Here is a 22,783-nt window from a genome sequence, read left to right as displayed (position 1 = left end):
GTTGTTGAATAGCGCGATCGCGCACGATTCCGGATCGCTAATACGAATGCGCGACCGATAATCCGATTTTGCTTGATGAATCAGGGGCAATGTGTTGTGCTGCAGCACCCAAATGCACAATGCATGCATTACTATATTATACACATTGCCATAGGGATATTGGTGTGAATGGGCCTTTGTATTTAAGCAAACCTATCTGAAGTAACTTATGAATGAAGTAACTTAAAGTCTTTATGCACTTTTTGGTGCAGCTGCCTTTAAAACTCCATGCTATTTACATGATGTGCTATTTAGAAACCCTAAATTATGAGCAGTTTCATTAGAATGTGCAATCATATGCATGGATAAAATACATAAATATCTTACCTGCCAACAAATGTTTAACTTTAGCCATACTACCTTCCTTAGTTACACATGACACATGCATCTGCTAGTAAACAATGTCAGACTCTATTTGTGAAGAACCCATACGCAGAATACTGAAATGTCTCCATGTAAACTTTTATAAAAGTGTAACATATTCAGGTATAAAGATGCTGCACGTTTTTGTGTGTGAATGGTTAGACTCTGTGAGATTTTACTATTTAAGAGTTCCTTTAGATGACCACGAAAAACTAAAATGTGTAAACACTTCTAATATAACAGCTCCATATGTAAAACTAAGCACAATTCATCAGGTCTATAAATGTGATATGTGTTCGCTGCTTTGTTAGGCTACTGGAAGCTTAACTGTGATTGTATGCTTATAGGGCATGTGTCTTTCAGGTCGAATGGGATAAATCGGATTACAGTGTACCAACTTTATTTTATATATTAATTTTTTACTTTTCTTTTGAGCCTCTGAGTCACCCTTTATCACTTGTAGTCACAGGCTAAAATACTTTTGATATCTATAGAGCATTTCATGTTTTATTTAACTAGCAAAAAAAAATATTAAATAATAAACTATACAAATTTGGACCTCTGCATTGTTTTGACGTTAGAGCCTATAATGTGTATATTGGGAAACCAAGAGGATAACTGTGATCCATAAATTAATGGGGAGCACTCATATATTCTTATATGAATATAATTAAAAACCTTCTACATAAATGACCTTACATTTAAATTTAGCGTATATTTAAAAATACCTTCACTTTGGTTGAAAAAGACTAAATAATCTATACAAATAAAAACCTTGTATGCTGTATTTCAACAAAGATTGTGTTTCAAGTACATCCTAAAATGTTTAATCTGTAAATTCCAAGCAAACCATTAATTCTTTTTTATAAACAGGATTGTTTTTTGTTTTTTACAAATGATCTCCTAGATTTTCCAAATGTTAAAACCAGATCTTCTGTGTTGACTCTGATAAACATGTTTACATCCTGAAGTGCCTACCTGAGTTCCTATACCACATATTGGGAATCTGGTATATTCAGGTCCAGCTCAGCTTGATATCCATGGCATATTGTACTTTACCAATAATTCACTCCCTCTGCTAAACAGCCTATTGTGCTTTAGAGCTGCACCATTTCATTTTCCCTGCCATTAGGGTCCCACCATGCAAGAACAAGCTGTAATCCCGTACATGCTGCATCAGACAATTGCTGCAATAACCCTTTCAGCACAGAAGAAAAATATTTAACTCCGTCTAGTGTTTTCAGAATTCATTTATTTTTATTTGAAATCAGCTGTCAAGTCTAAATGTTGAGCCACAAATCTGTGTTCCTTTGCATTTCTTCCACTACATAAAGCTTTTGAGCAACTTGTAATGCTCCATCCATTTAATTGCTTTGTTTCTTAGGATTCAGCATTTTTATTCCTGCTCCTCAAGCAGCTCATATTTGTTCAATGGGTATAAAAAAGATTCATCCCCTTCAGAATATTCACTCATTGAAATGAAGACACAAAAATTATTTTTCGAGCTGTATTTACTCAATGCAACCTATAACACCAAAATGAAAGATTATATTACCAGTTTATAAAAAAAAAATGAAAATCAGAATCACAGGGACAGTGAAATGATCACCTCCTGCTTTGGTTACCTAGATCTCAGGGGTGAATATAGCGGTGGCCATAATGGAAGGGAATGTGAGTATAATTAGAATAAAATTGTGATATTCTACTGTTGGATTTGCAACCTCACCATGGTGGGTATGTTCCCTTGTGGGCCTATAGTTGTAATTTTAGTTACTGTATTGCTATTTTTATTTTGAAAAACCCATAAATATGTTGAAATTAATAAAAAATTGTGATCAGCAAGATAAGTTTATTGTATTGCAATGCCTGCCATGCCACCCGTATCTGATTGTTTGCTTTTATTTGCACTACCAAGCATTTTAGTGCTCTAGGAATTGCTGTTTTTAGGCTGGGTCTACATGGATGTTTTTTAAAAACGTGCATTTGTATGCACTTTTATTAGCATTTGAAAGCTTGCCTTTGAAATGGCCGGAAAACGCCTTTTTTACGAAAATGTGTTTTTAGCTAATTTGCATATTAGGTGCTCAAAAACTCTGGAAACCACAGGAAAACATCCTATTGAAATCAATAGAAGCGTTTATTCACGTTTTCCCACGTTTGTGGGCATTTTCCAGCGTTAACCCAGCGTTTTAATTTTTTTTAAACGTTGCAAGCAACGTTTAAGATAAGTGTCATAAGCGTGCCTCAAGGAAACTGGTGTAGATTAACTCATTGTAATGCATGGGGATTTCAAACATGGGTTTTAAAAGCCTCAGGTTAAACACTGGGGAAACAGTCCGTGTAGACTAAGCCTTATGCTAATCAAAATTATTATTGATTATAGGCAGTTACATAGCTAGATGTTCAACAGAGAATGACTTTTAGGGAAGAATATTTTATCCATCTCAGTGATGTTGATTTTGCATTTAGTATTTTTTTTTCTCATCTGCTACTATTATCATCATTATCACCGAGGGGGCTTGTGTGGCCAAGAGGGTAAAGGAGAGGTGGCAATCAGACAAAGTCCATGAACAAGATCCGAGGTCAAGGTCAGGCGGAAATCAGGCAAAAGTCCGTAAACAAAATCCGAGGTCAGGGTCAGGCGGCAAACAGGCAAAGTCCAAGGGTTCGATAAACAAGATCCGGTACACAGCAAGGCAGACAGAAGAAGCACCTTTGCACTTGGAGTTAGACAAACTAAGACCATGAGATTGCTCAGGCAACTTCCTGTAGTAGGCACGACCCGCAGGTCTAACAATATTTATATATATATATATATATATATATATATATATATATATATATATATATATATATATAAAGAGAGAGAGAGCCTTTTGTGTTTAATAAAAGTATTGATTTTAATACGATAACCCTAGAAAGTCCCACTGTCGAACTCTTATTAACAAATCTTATATATTAATATTTGGGGAGTGGCGTTGTCTATTTGTACTAATGTAAGGGTCACTTCCATTTTTGTACAAAATCCAGTTGCTACTACATGTAACTGCAGGCAAAGAGATTGCTCAGAGTTACTTGCAGGGTAATCGTGTGTGACGTTCCCATGTTTGTGCCTCTAGGGTTTGGAACTGTCCTTTTGTTTAGGCAATTCTTCTTTTAAATAGTTGCTCATGGGGATTATTGTAAATGTTATACCATGATATAGAATTTTATAGCTGGTGCTACTATTTAATAAACATACCAACAGCTACAAAAAATCATTAGGACTGGAGATGCCGGACTTTTTCGCAGAAACACTAATAGGCTCAAAGTGGCTGTTCCTATTAATGGAAATTCTTACTTGATTTTTATTCACCACAGCAATGACCTTTTAAGCTGTAAGCTTTTTAAAACACTAAGGCTTTGTCTACCTAGATGTATGGTAAACTAATTGAAGAGGAATTAAAGTGCCTTACCTTGGGTGACTAGTGTCTGAAATATTGTACAGTTTGGACCAAGACTGAAGCATGCTTCACCGTGTGGTATAATTTTCAGAGAGAAGCAGTGAAAGCAATTTTCCAGTTGTGTAGGTGTACAGCCCTTTCAAAGTTAGCTATGCACATCAGCCAGTCCTGGGCATCTCAAGAGGTCCTGTCATTAAGCCAGCCAGTGACTCATGTCTCAGGAGGGCAAGAGATGATTGCAGTGGCTGGGGAATGAAAAAAACATTACATTCCTTTAGTTTCCACAGCTATCATTAGAGAGTGGAAAGCCAATATATGGAGAATAATACTGGAAATGTTTTTTTCATTTCAGCAATAATATCTGAACTTGTGTTTAGAAATCCAACACATGCAGCTCAGAATACCTTTTTAAGGTCCCTTTCATACCCTTTTGTTAAAATAACAAACATGCATGAAAATGTAATACAATATAAGATGCCTTAAAATGCATTCTCCAGCATTTATACATCTAATGGACACAACATACTACACCGCACCCTGAGTGTAGATGTACAGGGGAATACAAGAGGCTAAAATCAAGACAAATTTATGTAGTTGCATTAAATATATTCAGTGAATACAAGTTTGACAATTCTTCCGCTCATTCCTACGCCACTGATACAACATGTGCGGGCCACTAAGCATTAAGTGGACAGGGGAACTACCTGCAATCTATTCCATTTAAATCAGGGGTTGGTAATGGTTTTAAATGTAAAGAGGAAGTAAACCCAAAACTACTCAAAACAAAACAATCATACTTGTCTTCAATCCCGCAGAGCAGTCGATCTGTCGGTAGGTTTGTTCCATCAGGTTGTCCTGTATCCGCCTTCAGGTTGGCGCAGAGGGAGTGCCAGGCTCTGCCGTCTTCTCCTCCTTTTTCTGGTTTTTTTTTCCTAAGTCACCCGATGCAGAAAAAAGTATGCCGATCTCACTGTGCATGTGTGAGATCGGCAATTACTTACCTATTGATGAAAGGGCTCCGTGCTTGCGGGAGATCGGCATCTCTTTCTTTTGAAGCTTACCTAAGCTCAGAATTTTCACTTTACAAAAAAGGGTAAACCTTTTATTTAAAGTAAAAATTCTCTGTTTCTTTAGTGCAACACCCCTTTTATTTTTAAAGAAAAAGGTGCAGCACCGTCACCTTAATTCTCGATCACGTAGGCGATCAAGAATGAATGGGAGCGCAGAGCTTCCCGGGATAGCTTTGTCTCTCATCCCGTGAGGCTCTTGGCTGCTCCTTCTGCACATGCCTGAGCATCTCTTGGCTCTGCGCTCCCATTCATTCTTGATTGCCCAGATGATCAAGAATTAAGGGGGTGGTGATGCACCCAGGGTGTTGCACTTAATAAAACCCCACAAAATACAATATAATTTTACTTTAAATAAAAGGATTGTCTACCCTTTTATGTAAAGTGAAAATTCTGAGTTTAAGTACGCTTTAAACCTGTGAGGGTTCATAAACATAACCATGGGGAGTGACAGTATAATATAATGGCATATCATGTAGCATCCCCAATTGCACCACCGCATAGCTGTTGTATTTCTGTGCTGAATGCACTTCACAATATCGATTTAAAATTAAGAGAATTTTTTTTTTGTACCAAAACAGGAGCAGAGAGAAAGTCTTCCAGACATTTATTACAGTAACAACTAAGAGAGTACGTCTTCTATTTGGAGAGATTTCTTCTTGTGCCTACTGGTAAAGGGAAATCTCCTCTGCCAAGAATTAACCCATCCATATTGTATCCAAAACTAACGTGAAACTTAAAGTATTTACATTTAAAGACTGTAATAATGTAAAGGAGAATACAGGCAATCACTGAACATGTTGTAGAAGGTATGTAAATTTAGATTATTAAGAGATATTTTGTTGTCATTCTTCCCCTACAGACTCCATGTCCCTTGATACCTTTATTGTTTGCCTTTAATACCTACACAGAATCCAAACTCAGGAATATTATGGGATTTAAAAAACATCTGAAATAGAAAAAAACTGGCAGTCATGCTTTCATATCACTTCTATTTCTTTTTTTTTTTAGAAATTGACCAGGATATTACAGGTCTCTGGGCTAGATTTCCTATTTTTCTTTAAAGTTTCCAATCTATCATCACCTACATGTTTTGTCAAAACATTTGTAGTGCCCTCTGGGGGGCCTAGAGTCCTGGGGAGTACCAACATAGAAATTGGACCTTCAATTTATGGAATTGTATTGGCCCCTCTACATGCTGTGTCTTAGCAATAGCTAATAGTGAGGGTGCTTTGCATAATGGAGCTTTTGGACTTTGGGGTTTCTGGTGTACTTCACAGAGTAGGAACTAATTTGTGCAGGTTGTGAACTTAGCTTGATAACGTTAACTTCCTGGCTTATACTGCTGATCTTGCATTAAAAAAAATCAATCTTTTAGTTGGCAGTCCCCAATGTAATTTGGTCTTTTTTTCTTTTTAAATGAATTTAAACATGTTTATCCCAAACATAGATCTATCTATCAAATAAAATCTATCTATCAAATAAAAAAGCTAAAGAAGTGATAAATGAGAAGACTTGATGGACTGCATAGTGTATTTTGTCCTTGTTTCTCCATTTCTGTCTTTGCAAGTTAGATGCTACACAGTTATTATTTATAAGTATGGCAAAATGCTGAACCCTATTACAAAAGCTGACACTTCATATGTTTTGACATGGCTTAGTTTCTGCTTAATATCTGGTTACTTCTGTAAAATGGCATATTTCTAATTTGACCTACTACCATGCAATGACTATTGGTACTTAATTAAAAGTGAGAAGTGCTTATGCAACCCTATGCTCATAATGGACAAACTGAAGAAATACATCTTTCCACAATCCACTGTGCCTACCAACCCTAGATACAATTTATAGAGAATACCAAACAAGCTGTATGAGTGAAAAATCAAGGAAGACGTGTAAACCCCATGGTCAGCATGGAGAATCGCATGGCTATTATTTTTGTGCTAACTACACTGTGTTTATTTGAAAAATACACTTAAGCGTTTTGCCTAACACGTCTTTCTTCTGTTTCTGTATGCTTTGATCCACTATGGGGTTGGCAGCCTTATTAGTAAGATCATAGGTGGGGTCACCTCTTTCATTTACACATATCTTGTAATTGGTCTCCTGGGCCCTACAAGTCAGTGCGACCTCATGGGTAAGGATGAAGGATTTCTCCCAATCCTCCGTAGTTATCAATCCACCTAAATCTCTCTCCCAATACCGAGTATACACAGGGATGGTGAGGTCAGGCTTCTGGGCAATCAGCCTGTATAACATGAAGACAACATGTTTGGGGCGTGTAGTTGAGCTGTGTCTCCTCAAATTATGTCAGGCTTCTATGTAGCAGGGATGTATTAATGAAAGAGGATACAAAGGAGGTCAGTTGTCTGTATGAAAACCAAGAAAGCAACTTACTTCCGTTTGATATATGGAGGGATGACATAGGGGGAAGAATAATCTTTAGGTGGCGATCATCAGAGGCAGACCAGGATAAAAAGTGAGTTGCACCCATGGCTGGCAGAAATGCTGGGTTACCAAATAATGGCGTCATGGGGCCTGGACTCGTGGAAAGGGTGCCTAGTCTAATAGAAACATCCCAGATATGTAGTAAATTGTTGGTGAGTTTAGGTATGGGAAAAGTCGGATGTAAGAAAGACCGGTCCACCCAAGGTAGGGACCTGAGATTGGAGAGAGAGAAATTCCTTTAGCAGTACCCATTCCTTTGATTCTCTGTTTTGGACCAATCTATCAATCGCACTATGACAGAAGCCTGATATTAGTATATATCAGGAACTCTTACCCCGCTTCTATCCTTAGATTTGGCTAGGGTGCAGAATGCTAACCGGGGGCATTTCTTTCTCCACAGAAATTTGGAATAACCTGTGAAGTTTACGGAAGTAGGTTACCAGTAAAAATACAGGGACTATATTTTAAAACACGTACGTACCTGTTTAAAACATGTATATTATCTTAGACAATATATCCATTTTGAGAGTGTTGATACGTGTGAACCAATTTAGGGGTAGGGAGTCGTATTTCTGGAGGTCCGATTGTAGTTTACTATATAATGGGGTGTAATTATTTGTAAATAACTTAGAGGGATCGGATGTGATCAGAATACCCAGGTATTTAATTGCCTTGCTGCGTATCCTAAAAGACGTATTAGTACTAATAGATGACAGTGTCTAAAGTATTGGTGAGAATTTCAGACTTTGAGTAATTCACCTTAAAATTACTATAGAGACTAAATTTATCAAATTCCTTCATTATGGAAGGAATCGTAATGTGTGGGGAAGATATATACAAGAGTAAATCGTCCGCATATAGTGAGAGTTTGTAATGTGTATCCCCTAACGTGACGCCCTTGGAGAGTACTGTAATGTGAGATTCAAGATTTTGCGGTGGAAACTGTTGTATCTATAGATACAGAGGAGAACACTTTTTTTAGGAAGGGGGCTAGGTTAAGGGCATGTACCTTGTAAAATCGAGGAGTAAACCCATCTGGACCTGGGCTTTTACCCGCTGGTGTAGATTTTATTGCTGCGCTGAACTCTTCCACAGTGAATGGGGATTCTAAAGAAGATATCACCTCTGGGTCTAATACTGGGAGGGCCGTTTCAGATATATAATTGTTTAAATCTGAATAGTACTTATGGAATGCCTGCAGGGTGTCTCTGGGAATAGATGTCATCATACCATTAGCTTTCTGTATAGAGGGTATATATGTGGTTGACGTGCGTGGATGAAGTCCTCGTCCCAAGAGTCTACCAAATTTATCCCCATATTGATAGATCAGTTTACGGAAGTGATCCCGGTGGCATTGATGTGCTAAATTATATAATTCCAGGAGGTGTGTTCTAGCCGCTGTTAGTTCTAAGAATCCATTAGGGGCCATGTTTTGCTTGTGTAGGTGTTCTAGGGAGCGGACTTTGTCAGAAGTGAGTATGATGTCTTGTATTCTAATCTTTTTAAGTCTGGCCCCTTGCTGTATTAAGACCCCTGAGAACCACTTTCATTGCCTCCCATTGTATAGGAAGGGAAGTAGGGTCCCTAATAAAATTGGATATTGTGTCTAGGACCACCTTAGCACATATCAAATCTTTGAAAAGGGAATCAATACATTTCCATGTCCATTCTCTGGAGCCTGCTTGAGGGATATGAAGGGTCAACGAAACTGAGGAAGGGTCGGACCAGGGGCATGAGTCTATGGACGCATTCGGGTGCAAGTCGCGTGTAGGGTGGCTCACTAGTATATAATCTATGCAGGAATACATACAGAGTGGGTGTGGATTTAAAGTGTAGTCCTTGCTCGTCAGGTGAAGCGTGCACCAAATGTCCAATAATCTAAGGTCATGTAACTTGGTACGGAAGGAATTAAGCTTAGAATAGGAGATGTGAGTTTTCCCAGAAGATTTGTCAATGTGGGGGTCTAGTGCAAAGTTGAAATCGCCTCCTACTATGATATTACTTTCCGCGACCCCCTTTAGGGTCTCCAAATACTGAGAGATGGCCATTGTGGGTTGTTGATTGGGTGCATAGAAGGAAGCGAATGTAAACTTCTTATCCCATATGGATCTGTACTGGTAAAGTTTTGTGGAACGCTATGGAGATGCCTTTGGTTTTGGATTCGGGATTAGAACTCTGGGACCGGAATAGCGGTTTCAGAAAGAAGGGATCTGATTGGTCTGAAAAAGGTTCTATTGGAGGAGCAATATTTGCACTCTTGCTTTGTGTTGAGCGTATAAAAATTGTGAACGCTTGTTGGGGCTATTAAGGCCCTTAGTGTTGAAGGTACGGTTTTTCAATATTTGTGGTTGCGCATTGGGTGACAAAATTGGGGCGAGTGGGTAGGGTCACCAGATGAGCAAGGCGGGCTAGGTTCTTGCGCGTTGGGGTGAAAAAGTGGTATAGTAAAAAAAGCCCCAAACTTCCGTCTGGTAAAGACAGTAGGCCTATATGGGAAAGTGTTGGTCTACAGCCAGAATAAACAGAACAAAACATATCCCGCCCGGGGGAAACCGCACAACCGAAAATATACATTATATCCAACAAACAGCGCATAATAAACTGTATTCAAAACAATTACGTAATAGAGGCATTAAGGCATAAGTCAGAATATATGAGATACATATGCTAAAAAACACATACTGAATTCTCCCTGAGTATATAAAAATAAACAAGTAAGTACCTGCCAGCTGTAACTTTGTGCAGTGAACATATCAAGGGAGCCTGTGGGACCCACTAAGAAGGAGAAACTGCATTATATTATATCTATCACTAGTGGCCCCGGACCTATCGGTCTAATGTTTTAGGTGGCTAGCTAACAGTCCAACTAAAGACGAAGCAGCTAGTGGGAGATGGCGGCTAGTAACTAGTTTCCATTCCTTATGGGGACAACAAAAAAATACAGATAGGAAAAACAAAAAACATAGCTACCGATTTATGTGGAGTTCAACGGGGTAAGGGGAGCAAACCATGTCCATATGGTCAACTCCTGTGCTGGAACTCCTGTAATCGGAGAGATGTAGAAAACATAAAATAAAAAAGTTCCATCTACATATTCGAGAAATTGCAAATATCGCATCCCTGTGCAACTGCTGCGAAGTAATTGTAGTGAAAAATTCTAAACCAAGGGGGTAGCGATAACCGGTCAGGAGCATTGAATGCAGGTGTATGCCTGAGAAACCCCCCTCCCCTGGGGCTGATAGTTCTTGCTGGTGAATATGGCATCATTACAGTATCTAAGTATAAGGAGAGTATTCCAATGTAAATGTCCGCCTGTGGGACTGGGAATTGAGGTGGATGTGGCGGGAGGCCAGGCAATCATAGACAAAAGCTGTTCCGTTGATTGGGAATCTGAAAGTCATTCTCTGCAAACTTAGAAGCATTGTGGGGGGGAGGTCGCTCGCTGCGAACTGGAACCTGTAGTGCATTCTGTAGTGGCTTCAGTGGGTGTTGGAGAAGCTGGAGGTAGAGAGTGTTGCTGATGGGTAGAGGAGGTAGTAGGAGGACTCCGGTGTGGTGTGGGCATCGCTGACGGCCATTCTGGTAGTGTGATGGAAGGAAGATGTAGATCCGCACGTAACTGAGGAAGATCTGCGGGGGAGCAAAGGATGTGGTTTTTGCCGCCCTTGCGTATAATCAGGTGGAAGGTATACCCCCACCTATAAGGAATGTTCCTTTCCTTCAAGACGTTGAGTAGTGGCTTAAGGGCTCTTCTGAGATCCAACGTGAACTTGGATATGTCTGATAGTAGTTGGAGGTGTGCGCCTGCATACTTAATAGGCTCAGCATCTCTGGCCTTCCTCATAATGTTGTCCTTGGTTCTGAAGAAATGGACCCTGCAGATCACGTCTCTTGGCCGCTGGTAGTCCTTGCTGTGTGGGTCCAGTGTTCTGTGCATGCGATCGATCTCCAGATCCACATCAGGGGGAACACCTAGGAGTGATGCAAAAATAGAGCATGCTGCGGTTTGAAGTTCTGAATTTGGAACAGATTCTGGCAGCCCCCTGATGCGTATAATATTGCGTCAATTACGATTTTCAACATCGTCATGGAGCAAGAACAAAGTGTTAAGTTGGGCTTCATTTATTTCTAGGATTGCACTATGGGCTGCCATTTGGGTAAAAAGGTCAGTACAGGTATTTTGCAGTGTGAGAGTAGTAGCTGTAACTTGCTGTAGGGTACACTGCATGGCCTGGAATTTCGTTTTGCAGCTTCCTTCTATCCTGCCAATGCTCAATTTCAAATTTTGTCTAGTGGGCAAGGCCCTAGTATGTGCCCTCCAGTCCCAGTTATCCTTACCTGTTGCTGGAGAGGTGATGGATGAAGAAGATTCTTCCATGGTGTAAGGGATGTGTGGGCTCTCGATCGGAGAGCTTGGAGAGCTGGACATATGGTTCGCAGCACTCCGGCTACTGGCCGTACGTTCCTTCCGGGTCCCCCTACCTTTAGGACCCATCCGGATCTGAAAAGAAGGCACTAAAAGTGCTTACACTTTAGGGATTCCCCTGAGCAGAGGAGAGCTGAGGCGATGTGCGTCTCAAGCCGCCATCAGCCAGCCACAAGACTACGATTTTTAAGGTCTGCTGACTTCAATTTTATGGTTTACTTTAAAATCAAGGTACAAATGAGGCTAAAATTCTTTAAGGTTATCCATATTTTTTTCAAATTGTGCTAATAAAGTTTAGGGGTAAAACTTTTTGGATGCTGGGTTAGTGTTAGATCCCCTGATGTATTTTTGTAGTATGCATTATTTTGGTGTAGATAAGTTAAGATGCCCAAGAATGCATGAAAGTGTGCCTTTTGTGCATGTGGTTTTGTCCCTATTGTGTTTATAGTAGTAAAATGGGAGGAGAAACAAGACCACCACCCCCCCCAAAAAAAAAACAAATTGCAAGTTGGAGTTTTCCTATCCTTCGCATCTCAGGAAGATAGTGTGTATACGTGGAGATTAAAAGAGAACAAACTTGTTTTATGTGGCTTGAAAGCATGTAGTTTTCCTGTTGCCTAAAAATAGGGGTCTTTTTATATTTGAATCTAATTTTGCAAAGCTGCAATCCCGAGAGTTAAATGCAGGGTCAGACAATTTGGACAGTTGCCCAGAGCACCCACATCTTTTAAGGTTTTTATTCCCCACACCCAATTATAACATGTTTTTATACCTGCACACTTCTAAGAAGCAGTGTTGTAGCGGGGGAAATTGACTTGCTGCACCTATGCTAACCATGAGATCTCCCATTTGGTCCACCATCATATGCACACAGGATAGTAGATCTGTGACATTTCATATCTGACCTTTTCAAACTCAGGTAGAGATACGTAAATGACAGCTAGTTACTGCTATCTGCAGAGCACCACAAAGCAGTAAAGTAGCATTTTGAACCCCTTCAAATAAGTCGTTTATTATGCTGACCTGCTGCTGAATATACTTTAGTTAACCCTTCGCTTTAAACTTATAAGCTATGTTTAGAGCCCCAGCGTGTATTCTCGGATGAGTCACAAGATGTTTTGGTTTCATGATTATAATTAAATGTTATATATATAGCCTTACCCACAATAATGAAAATCCACATGTATGGTTTATTTAGAAAGTGCACTGCATGAGTTTCTTTGTGACCATTTTTTCTCTGTTTGTTTAAAAATGCCTTCACTATCCCTCCTAAAGCACAATTCTAATAAAAAACGTATTCCATCAGACACCTCTCACATGGACAGGAAGCAAGAGAAGATCTTTGGCATTACTATGGGCTCTGACACTGGATAATAATACCAATATAAAATGCTGTGCATTACCAATACATAACAATATAATGAGGCCATATATAATATTGGCCACAATATAATTGTATAAAGGGATTCCTAGCCTTTCCCACTTTGCTAGAACATATGATTGTACTGTGGATTGTGTCCCAAATAGGGTAATGTACTCTCAGTTCTGTCTAATCTAATCAAATAGACATGGAGTAAAGCCTTGTGGGGACTTTGGAGGTCTGGGGATTGGCACTGGAAATGATCTTTTGTTATCATTTGCAGTGACAGATGAATGAAGGAGCGCTGTGTACACAATGCCATTCTGTTTTATGAGGAGGGGAGAGAGGAGAACAAGCGAGGAACACCCTGCTGTGCTATCGCTCATTGAAATGCACAGTGGTCATTCCTGATCGGTCGTTCATCAATCTGCAGTGCCAGATGAATGTATAATGTCGGGGGACCTCCGTACACATGTCAAATTTTAACCTGAGATGAGCACTCTGATGCGTGTATCTAGTTTAAAAGTAGTCTCTGGAACAGAAGCATAGATAGGTATACAAATTTACCAAATGTCCTAAGCCTTCTTCACTTCTCACTGGTTCATTATTCATACAAAAAATTTGCTATTGTCTCCTTCAGAAAAATATCATCTGCTTGGCTATCTCAGACTTCTTTATTTTTCTTAGTTGCCAATCTAGAGCTAGAATGCTGCAAGTGAAGCAGGACCTCCAGATCTTTCTATATGTTTAGGGTAAATTACGCTGCATTGACTTACCAAAAAAGGTGCTGTGTTAAGCACGTAGAATTTCAGGATGATGGGTTAAAATGACAGTCGCTGTGAGAGGTTTCCTTTAAGTCCTTTGGAACACTTTAATTTATTATTTTACTAAGTTCTATGTGTTATTATTATTAGTATTAATATAGCGCCAACATATTATGCAGCGATGTACAATAAATAGAGGGAACAAATAACAGACAGATACAGACCGTGACACAAGAGGAGGAGAGGACCCTACCCAGAAAAGCTTACAATCTAAGAGGTGGGGGAAGCAGCACACAATAGAAGGGGGGATATGGATTGGTGGGTGAGTAGTTAAGGTTTAAGAGACAGAAGAAGATGGGAAGGCAAGTTTACAGAGATGGGTTTTAAGAGCTCTTTTAACCCCCTAGAGGTAATCCCGAGTGTGACTCAGGGTGGATTTACCATGCAAAAAGCGGTAATCCCGAGTCACATTCGGGGTTGCTTTAAATTTAAAAAAACCTCACTTGTTCCGTCGGTGTCCCCCCGCGTCCTTCTTGTCCCCACTGATCCTAGGGACACGTCCTCCTCCTCCGATCTCCAGCCGCAAAGTGCAGAGACGGTGCATGCGTCAGTGCGGGAGGATCGGTGGGAAATTCAAAAAATTTTGTATTGGATTTAATACAAAATAGCTGTATTGAGTCCAATACAAAGAAATTTTCATAAAATATATATATATATATATATATATATATAATTATATTACATATATATTATACATGCTACTGTACAGTTATATTACATGTTTAACTATTTTGTTTAACAAATTTTTGTTTTGTTTTTTTATTTAAAGTTTGTTATTAAATGTAATAAATGTATTAAATATTGGACATATTTCGGTGAGTTATGCCTAAGAATTAAAGCCTACAATGTTAAATAAATTTCCGGGGGGGTAATATACACCAAGGGATACAATACCTGTATTAGCAGCACAATGGAAAGTTTGATCACTGCTCTTGCATTCAACAGTCGAGTCTGACACACAACCTGAACACTGCTCCAATCACCAGTGCTGTACTATGCATTTACTTAAAGCAAGCCAGCTGCACCAAACAGTCAAAATGCTACTCTGCTGTATAGGCAGAATAGCAAATACAGGTTTGCTGGATCAACCAGGTTCCCCCATGATAGTCTATCATCTCCAGACTTGGAGAACTTTATTAAATCAGCCCAATCTGTTTAAAAATTACATACAATGGCATTAGTGAGTATGCATAAATAGTTATAGTAAAGCTACAGATCCAGGTCTTCAACCCATACAACAAAACCAAACAAGAATATCCCATGTGGTTGACAGTGCAGACCAGATGCAGGTGTGAAGTTTAAAGCCCTGTGAGAAATACCATTCACCCTCTCTGTGATATTGAAGTAACAGGATAAATGCCGCCAGACAAGAATGATCAAACAGCTGATAAATTGCTGGCAGAGGTGAGCTCCGGCATTAACGGATGGCGTTCCAGGATTTAATCCTGCAGGCATTTACCTTTGGTGACCCTGTAACCGCATGTGTAGCGGTAATCTTTTCAAGGCCAGCGCTGATTGACAGGTGCTTTGCCTGATATAAGCAATGGAATTCCCTGTGGCCCCAAGTCTTGTAAATTTGCAGCTGCTAAGGAAAAAAATATGTTGGGTAAAAATGACATCTATTTGGTTAGTTATCTATTTTGCAACATAGGTTAATTGCATCAGAAAAATGAAATGTATACCCAGTGAAAACTTGATTGCTGTTATGCACTAGCACTTTTCTAAATTATAGTTATATGTCTCATGAAATGTAAAATAAAAGTAAAGGACATACAGTGAGGGATGTTTATTTCATATTCATCTTTTTAGACCTAGAGAAGAAGAGTTTTTTACACAAAAAGCAAAAAATTTGAAATCAATTTGATTTCAAAAAATTTCAAAAATTTGAAAGCAGGACCACTTGGGTAGCCTGGAGGTAAAAAGAAGTTTTTGGAGTAGAACCATGGCTTTTCATAAAAATTTTTAGTCCCTAACAAGATCATGTGAATACTTGATGAGCCCACCAGTGACATTCACCTGGAGCAGCCACCCTGTTATCGAGTGGCACTGCTGCCTTAATGCTCTTGAAAACAGATCAGAATGGCCACTTTATGTAGAATATGCCTGCTTGTACTACTGTGATCTGCAGTGTCTGGGATGGGGAGCGTGCAAGTCTCATATGAAGGAGCATTTGGCTTATTCATGGAAGGTGAAGTTGTTTACTTTATGAGGCTTCTGCATCACATAGTATCAGGATTTGGGACCTTTTTGACTCTCACACATGAACCTTTACTTTTACTTTTCTTATGTAAATTGTAAATTTCACATTTTAAGAAGCAAGGTTGAAGGGTATCTCCTTCTCCTTAGTCATTTTGTATTGTACACACACATTAGGTGTAGGATGTGAATGCAATCCATTTAGGAATGGTTATATGCTGACAGGCACGTTATGTGAGCTAAAAAAAGCTGTATCATTGCTGAAGTTTACCAATCTGCTGTGGTGTTGGTGTTTGTTTCACTTCTGCTAAACTTTCTGTGGAGTTTAGTGAGCCAATGTACTACAGAGTTGTACCTCCTGTTCCAAGGATGTGCCTGCATGGGCAAACAACACAATGTAAAGGAGCTAACATTTGTAATGTACTATGTTGTCAACCATGGAAAAGGAGAATTAATAACCCAGGTTAGTGAAAAACTGTATGGAAGATCAGCCCAGCTTAGTAGAAAGGCTAAGAAGAGGAGGAAGTAAAGGAAAAAAACACACTGCAGCCACAACAGCAACATTTGCAAACATGTTAATCTACAGTGTAGTTTGCTGTTCCCGGGTACATAGCAGTGGAAACCCATGGTTTTCTACTGCAAGTGTAAAAAGGGACTAAATTGTGTAGAGATCCATTATGATGCTGAAAAATGGGACTCTGGTTACCTAAACTGGATTTTAAAAAAAATCAAATTGTCTTATTACAGTTTTTAAACTCTATTTTAATTTAAAAAAAAACGTGATGTTCAAGTGATGATGTTTGCAGCATTCTAGTATGAGCCCAGGCTATGTGAAGATACCAGCGGTGAAGGAGTGTCACTAAAACTCAGTAAATGGGCTGAATGCAGCTGGAGGGGCATTTAATCTGGAAGTAGTTCTGGTGACAGATTGATAAGAAGATGTGGAGGTCAACACTGCAGTGTGAAGTAGATAAATAAAAGGCATAATTAAAGCATTTTTATTAAGAAAAAAAGTTGTGTTACAAAAGGAATGAAATTCAGTTAGTGGCTTCAAATTAGACAATTCTGATTGTGGGGGTGGAGATTGAAAGATCGAAGATTGAAGGGTAGGGACTGATGTGTGAATGGTTTGTACTAACAGTTTGTACCGTGTCACTAAATCAGTAATAGTAATTATAAATATGAAAAATAAATGTTCCCTGTTTGTCTATAACCAGCAGGCACCAACAAATTGGGAAAAAAATGGAACGCATCCCATGAAACTACCATGTTCTGGGATATGAAATTTGGTAAATGGCTGCATATTGGTTGATTAGAGACAAACCATAGGATGCACAAAAGAAAAGAAATCCTGTAGGCAATTGGGGGAGAACTGCTAAATCCCTAAAATGCCATACTTGAATGCCAACGTTATCTTTAATTGCATTTGAGTGTGGTAGCTTATCAAGAAATCTATTGCTCTTCAACAGGAAGGAAGTGGGTTGTAGAGTAGAAGTATAAGGACTTTGACTAAAGCTTAGATATTTGGAATATTTCTTGTGATCTCACAAGAAAAAAAAATGTGTGCTGGACATAAAAAAAGCCGATATGCAGTGCAGCAAAGGGGAAGTGCCACTTAATAAGAAAAATATTCTTTATTTATACCTTGAGTAGGGACCATAGGGTTATGGACTGCAGCTTATCTGATAACATTTTCAAAAATGCTGAGATCATTTTTATCTAACCGGAAACAAGGAAACTTAACAACATAATGTGCCTTCTTCTTTATAATACTGCATTTGTTAAGATTCATTTAGCTGAAGCAAACCATTGTCATTATATTATGTGTTTCAGGTAAAGCTATAGCAGGGAGGGAATAGTTTTCTTCTGCTCTTTTTTATCTGTCAAACTCTGCGCCAGACCTATAAACTTGTCTACCAAAGTCTACAGGGAAGCCAACACTTCTGGGATTGTCAATCTCTTGGACCTTACAGCAATCACTGGTACCACCTGCTGTCCTTTGTTCAGGAGGTAGTAAAGAGGAGGTCAATTAGGAAGAAATGGTGCGACTATGTGGTCCAAGGAGATCAACACTTCTAAGTCAAGCTCCATGGGGACTTTGGGCAAAGATAACTCAGGATCAGAGCTGTTTAGTAGTGCTGTTGGCAGTAGAGGTAAGTATTTCCTCTTCTATTAGTATACCTTTATTTTGAAAGCCTAGTAGAATGACATGGTTTCTTTAAATGTAGTATGGAAATACCAATAGGAATGCAGCCTACCTGTCTAGGGCTTTTGTTCATGATGTAGATGTAGAAGGCCACCATTGATGATCTCCTTGTACTTTCTGACATATTGCATTTTGCCTAATCATGAGCCCTTGTGTGTGTTTTAGCGAACTCTGTGTCAACAACAAAAACTATGGGTGGCCAAGCATGAAAAATCGAAAAAGTGTCAGGGTAAGCATTAGAATGTCATTAGCGGTCACTGCAGGATGGGCATCAGAGATTCCAGGGCCCCATACTAGGTTAAATTCCTTGGCATCCCTCCCCTATGTCCAACAATTTCACCATTGGAAAAGCCAAGCTCTTGTGACCACGGCCCATACTGAATGCGATACTGAACCCTACCCATCAAAGCCGCACTTGTGATTGTATCTGTCCCTACCCCTTCTCCACTCTAATATGTATAATAAAGGGTATAAGGATGCATAACAACAAAAATATTTTAGTTCGAAAAGATATTTTTGGAAAACAGTTCTTGCTGTTAAGCTGGGCTGTTCACATTTTTTGGCTTGCAAGCTACTTTTAAAATGACCAAGTCAAAATGATCTACCAACAATAAAAACTTGGACTTAACTCCTGTGTGTGGTAGAGTTTATTTTGAAAGGCAGGGCTCCGCCATCTACTTCCGTTGCCTTTGTGATCCAGCGGTAGATCACGATCCACCTGTTGGGCACCCCTGCTGTAAAGCTTCCTGGTCCAATGGCCTGCATAGGTAACACTAATAACAAATAGTTGTGAGTTTCCCTGTCAGTGTAAAGCTATGTCCATAAAAGAATAGTCGTCCAAGATGAATGCTTATGCCTATGTTTTAGGTGAAAATCTGACTTTTGTCAAAGTCCTGGACTTTGTTCATTGCAGATTGATAAACAAAAGATTGGAAATGACCACTGTGCATTTCTATGGAAAAGAGCACAGTGGAGCGCCATTCACTCGTCCTCCTCCTTTCCCCTTCTTTAGAACTGAATGGTAATGTATGTGCAGCTTCCATTCATTCATCTGTCACTGGAAACGATCACAAAAGGTCATATCCAGCAAAAACCATCTTTTGTCTGTATGGGACTTAACACGTGGAGGCAAACATTGATGTAACTTGGCTGCTATGTAAGTAATGAGCCACAAAAACACTCCTGTTCCCAAATCTTCATACTTGTCACACCTGGGTGAAGAATAAGTGGGGAAAGTGAACAAGAGGGTTATATGCAGCCCTTTGAGCTACATGGATGTCTACTGGTAACAACCCTTGCAGGTCCTTCTATGGGGTAGCGAACAATATGGTTATTAATGCTTGTAATATATTAAACAGTTTGACCCAAAATTAGCATGAGATAGCTGAAAAGGTCAAGACAGGTTAGTAAAATTGCACGGGTTCAGAGAAGTAGCGGTGACAAAATTAAGCCACAAAGAAGAGGGCTGTAAAAGCCCAAGCACAAAGACTTCCTTTATTATTACACTTGTAAATCAGACAGCAAGGTTGGATAGAAACATCACCGGAGAAGCTGTAAACCCTATGTAGATGGGGAAAGTTCTAGAATGTCCTGATTAAAGTGAACCTGTATGGTCACCCTATTTTGTACAGTGCCCACGGGTCCATAAAGTAAGCACCTCTATGCATAATACAGGTAGTCCCCGGGTTACATACGAGATAGCAACTGTAGGTTTGTCCTTAAGTTGAATTTGTGTGTAAGTCGGAACAGGTACATTATTTTATTAAATGCAATTAGGACAGATGTTTGTCTCAACATAATATTAGGCAGAGTGGTGTCAGGTACTGTATAAAATTCTTACTGAGATTTAATCACAAACATAGCAAGAAAAATTTTTTATGGAGCATAGACATTTAATAAATTCTGGAGCAAGCTGTGCTTTTATATGCAAAAAGAAACAAATGCAGTTTGTCTTGGTCATTGCAGAGTTGCAGCTTACAGTTTCAGCTGTGTTTAGCAAAAGATTTTGTCTGCAAGTCATGCAAACTGACCCCTCCAAGCACACAAGGGAGCAGGGAAGCCGTATCTGGGAGTCGTCTGAATATCTGATGTCCTTAACCTGAGGTCTACATGTATAGGAAAAAGAGCAGACATCAGAAAGCGAGTTCTTTATGAACCTGGGACTACTTTACAGAAAACTGATCATATCTGAATAGGACACCAACCGATATTGGAGGGGTTTTCCCGCTATCTGTCGGGAGGTTTCTTCCATCAGGTCCCACGTCAACCCGATATCTAGTTTTTGGACTGGCGCAGAGGAAGTGTCAGGCGTCGCCAACTTCTATCTTTTTCCGCGTTCTTCCACAAGTGACTTAAATTGGAAAAAACTTGTGGATCTCACTGCCCATGCCTGAGATCCCCGAGAAGGAGCAGCCAAGATCCTCTCAGGATGCAGGACGTAGGTATCCCGGGAGGCTCTGCGCTTCCATTCATTCTTGATCGCCTAGGCAATCGGATATTAAGGGGGAGGTGCTGCATTTCCCTTTTATCAATACCATAATTACATTTTTTTTGTAAAACCCGTTTAGATTGCCATACTATTCAATGCAATGAAGGCAGATTATTGCTGTTAGATGGGCTGGCAGGGTGTTGTACATAGCTTCATACAGACAAACCTAGATACTACTCACATGTAATACTGAGACTCTCTGATTAAAATGACTGATACCAATGAATAAAAGGAACTTCCCTGAGACAGTAAGGCAGGTTGGAAAGAAATAGTTGATGCTGGAAGTCTTGCAGACAATAACACCGGCTTTATATGACTTGCTTCAGCTTCTAATGCACATCTAAGAAGCTGACGGTGTGCAATAAAAATAAACATATTTACAGGCGATGAGCCTATACAAATGTCAAGGAATATAAAAAAGATCAGGTTTAACATGTGAGATACATAAGTTGCGGACCATGCCCCCAGTACGGAGGCTCCCATCGCAGGTCTGAGAGGGCAGGTTCTGGCATCATGATGTCACTATTTGGGAAATTCCCCTTTGAGTGACACCCAGCTTCCCACCCATGTGCGATTCAGGATGGGTTAATTTTAGTGGTCCATGGGTCCAAAAAGGTTGGCGACCACTACTTTAGCAGCTGGTGGAAGGAATCGCATCCTGCATCAGGAAACACACTACCCAACACCGCTGGAAGTGAAGCTGGCAGTAGTGTTTTACCAATAGTACTGTAAAGGAGCAAGAAATGGACCCTAACCTGTTTTTTTACAAGATAGGATTTGTTTGCGTCACTTCAGCTGCACATGCGCAGTGTCAGCTTTAGTTGCCAAGGAAACTCGGTATTCCCGGCTTCCCTTGCACGTGCCAGGGATGTATGAAGTCTCACAGGAATTACGTCATTGGGTGCAAGACAGGTGATTGGGCCATGTTTAATTCAGCTCTAATGAACCAGCATTTCAACATTTGGCAGCTAGGGATACCACACTGTTCACTTCTGCCCCTATTCATTTTCTATAAGAAATTGCAGGTGATATACTACCTACTGTATGGACAAGGTGTCAAAAATGAAAACACCTGCAGTAAAATGAATGCATGAGCAGTTACAGGTGGTTTCATTTAAAATGTATGAAGCAAAATTAAAGCTGGACTCTTGCATAAATTCATCCACACTTGGAATATTCACCTGTAATGTATTAGCCAAACCTTATACAGCCCCAAATACCCCCTGCTATCCCTATACAGGCAAATTTGCCACCTGCTAACCATATACAGCCCCATATACCCTCTGCTATCCCTTTACAGCCCAATATACCCTCTTATATCCCTATCAAGCCCCATATACCCCCTGCTAACCATATACAGCCCCATATACCCCCTGCTAACCATATACAGCCCCATATACCCCCTCTAACCATATACAGCCCCATATACCCCCTGCTAACCATATACAGCCCCATATACCCCCTGCTAACCATATACAGCCCCATATACCCCCTGCTATCCCTATACAGCCCCCACACCCTCCCTTCCTATTTATCCCTATGCAGTCCATTTTCTCTGCATGTCTCTTTTTAAACACGCCCGACCGCCTCTTTTCGCTGTATCTTCCTTCACATACGCGCCCGCCTCTGTTTCCTCTTACAAACACAGGCGCGTGCGGTGACGTGACGGAATTGTTCCCGCGCTCCTCAGGTTGTGGTGCTCGGAGCGGCCGGGCCTGGGTAATGAATTCGGTGATTATGTCTCCTTATATTGGTGTCTAATCAGCTGTATAACGTATTGTGAGCGTCATTCAATGCTGGGACCTGTAGTCCCTCCATTGTAGAAAGGCCTGCAGCTTGCCTAGTGCTGGCAGTGAAGAAGCTCTATCGGGCCTGGTGATGGATGAGCAGGTTGCAAAACATCACTAGCAAGGGGCAGGGCGT

The 22,783-nt window shown here is 40.0% G+C and overlaps 1 protein-coding gene and 1 long non-coding RNA gene across 4 annotated transcripts in view; one reads left to right on the top strand and one right to left on the bottom strand.

Moving 5' to 3' along the window:
* LOC140341509 (uncharacterized) overlaps nucleotides 1-3,917 on the bottom strand; it is a 24,788-nt gene extending 20,871 nt beyond the window's left edge. The window contains exon 1 of the long non-coding RNA XR_011922894.1: nucleotides 3,858-3,917. This is a non-coding gene — a long non-coding RNA (uncharacterized lncRNA). The remainder of the gene's footprint in view (nucleotides 1-3,857) is intronic.
* The window catches only part of FAAP20 (FA core complex associated protein 20), a 104,907-nt gene that overhangs the window by 58,112 nt on the left and 24,012 nt on the right, over nucleotides 1-22,783 (top strand). The window contains exon 1 of one of the 3 annotated variants that reach the window (XM_072427161.1): nucleotides 22,501-22,579. The exons of 1 other annotated variant lie outside the window; for it this stretch is intronic. The gene's annotated coding sequence lies outside the window, so the exon portion shown is untranslated. Of the gene's footprint in view, nucleotides 1-22,500; nucleotides 22,592-22,783 lie in introns of those variants that run through there. One more of the 3 variants, XM_072427160.1, reaches the window with a different exon arrangement.

Source organism: Pyxicephalus adspersus, chromosome 11 (genome assembly GCF_032062135.1).
Source record: "Pyxicephalus adspersus chromosome 11, UCB_Pads_2.0, whole genome shotgun sequence".
Classification (NCBI taxonomy): Eukaryota; Metazoa; Chordata; class Amphibia; order Anura; family Pyxicephalidae; genus Pyxicephalus; species Pyxicephalus adspersus.
This window is presented reverse-complemented; position numbering and strand designations above follow the sequence as displayed.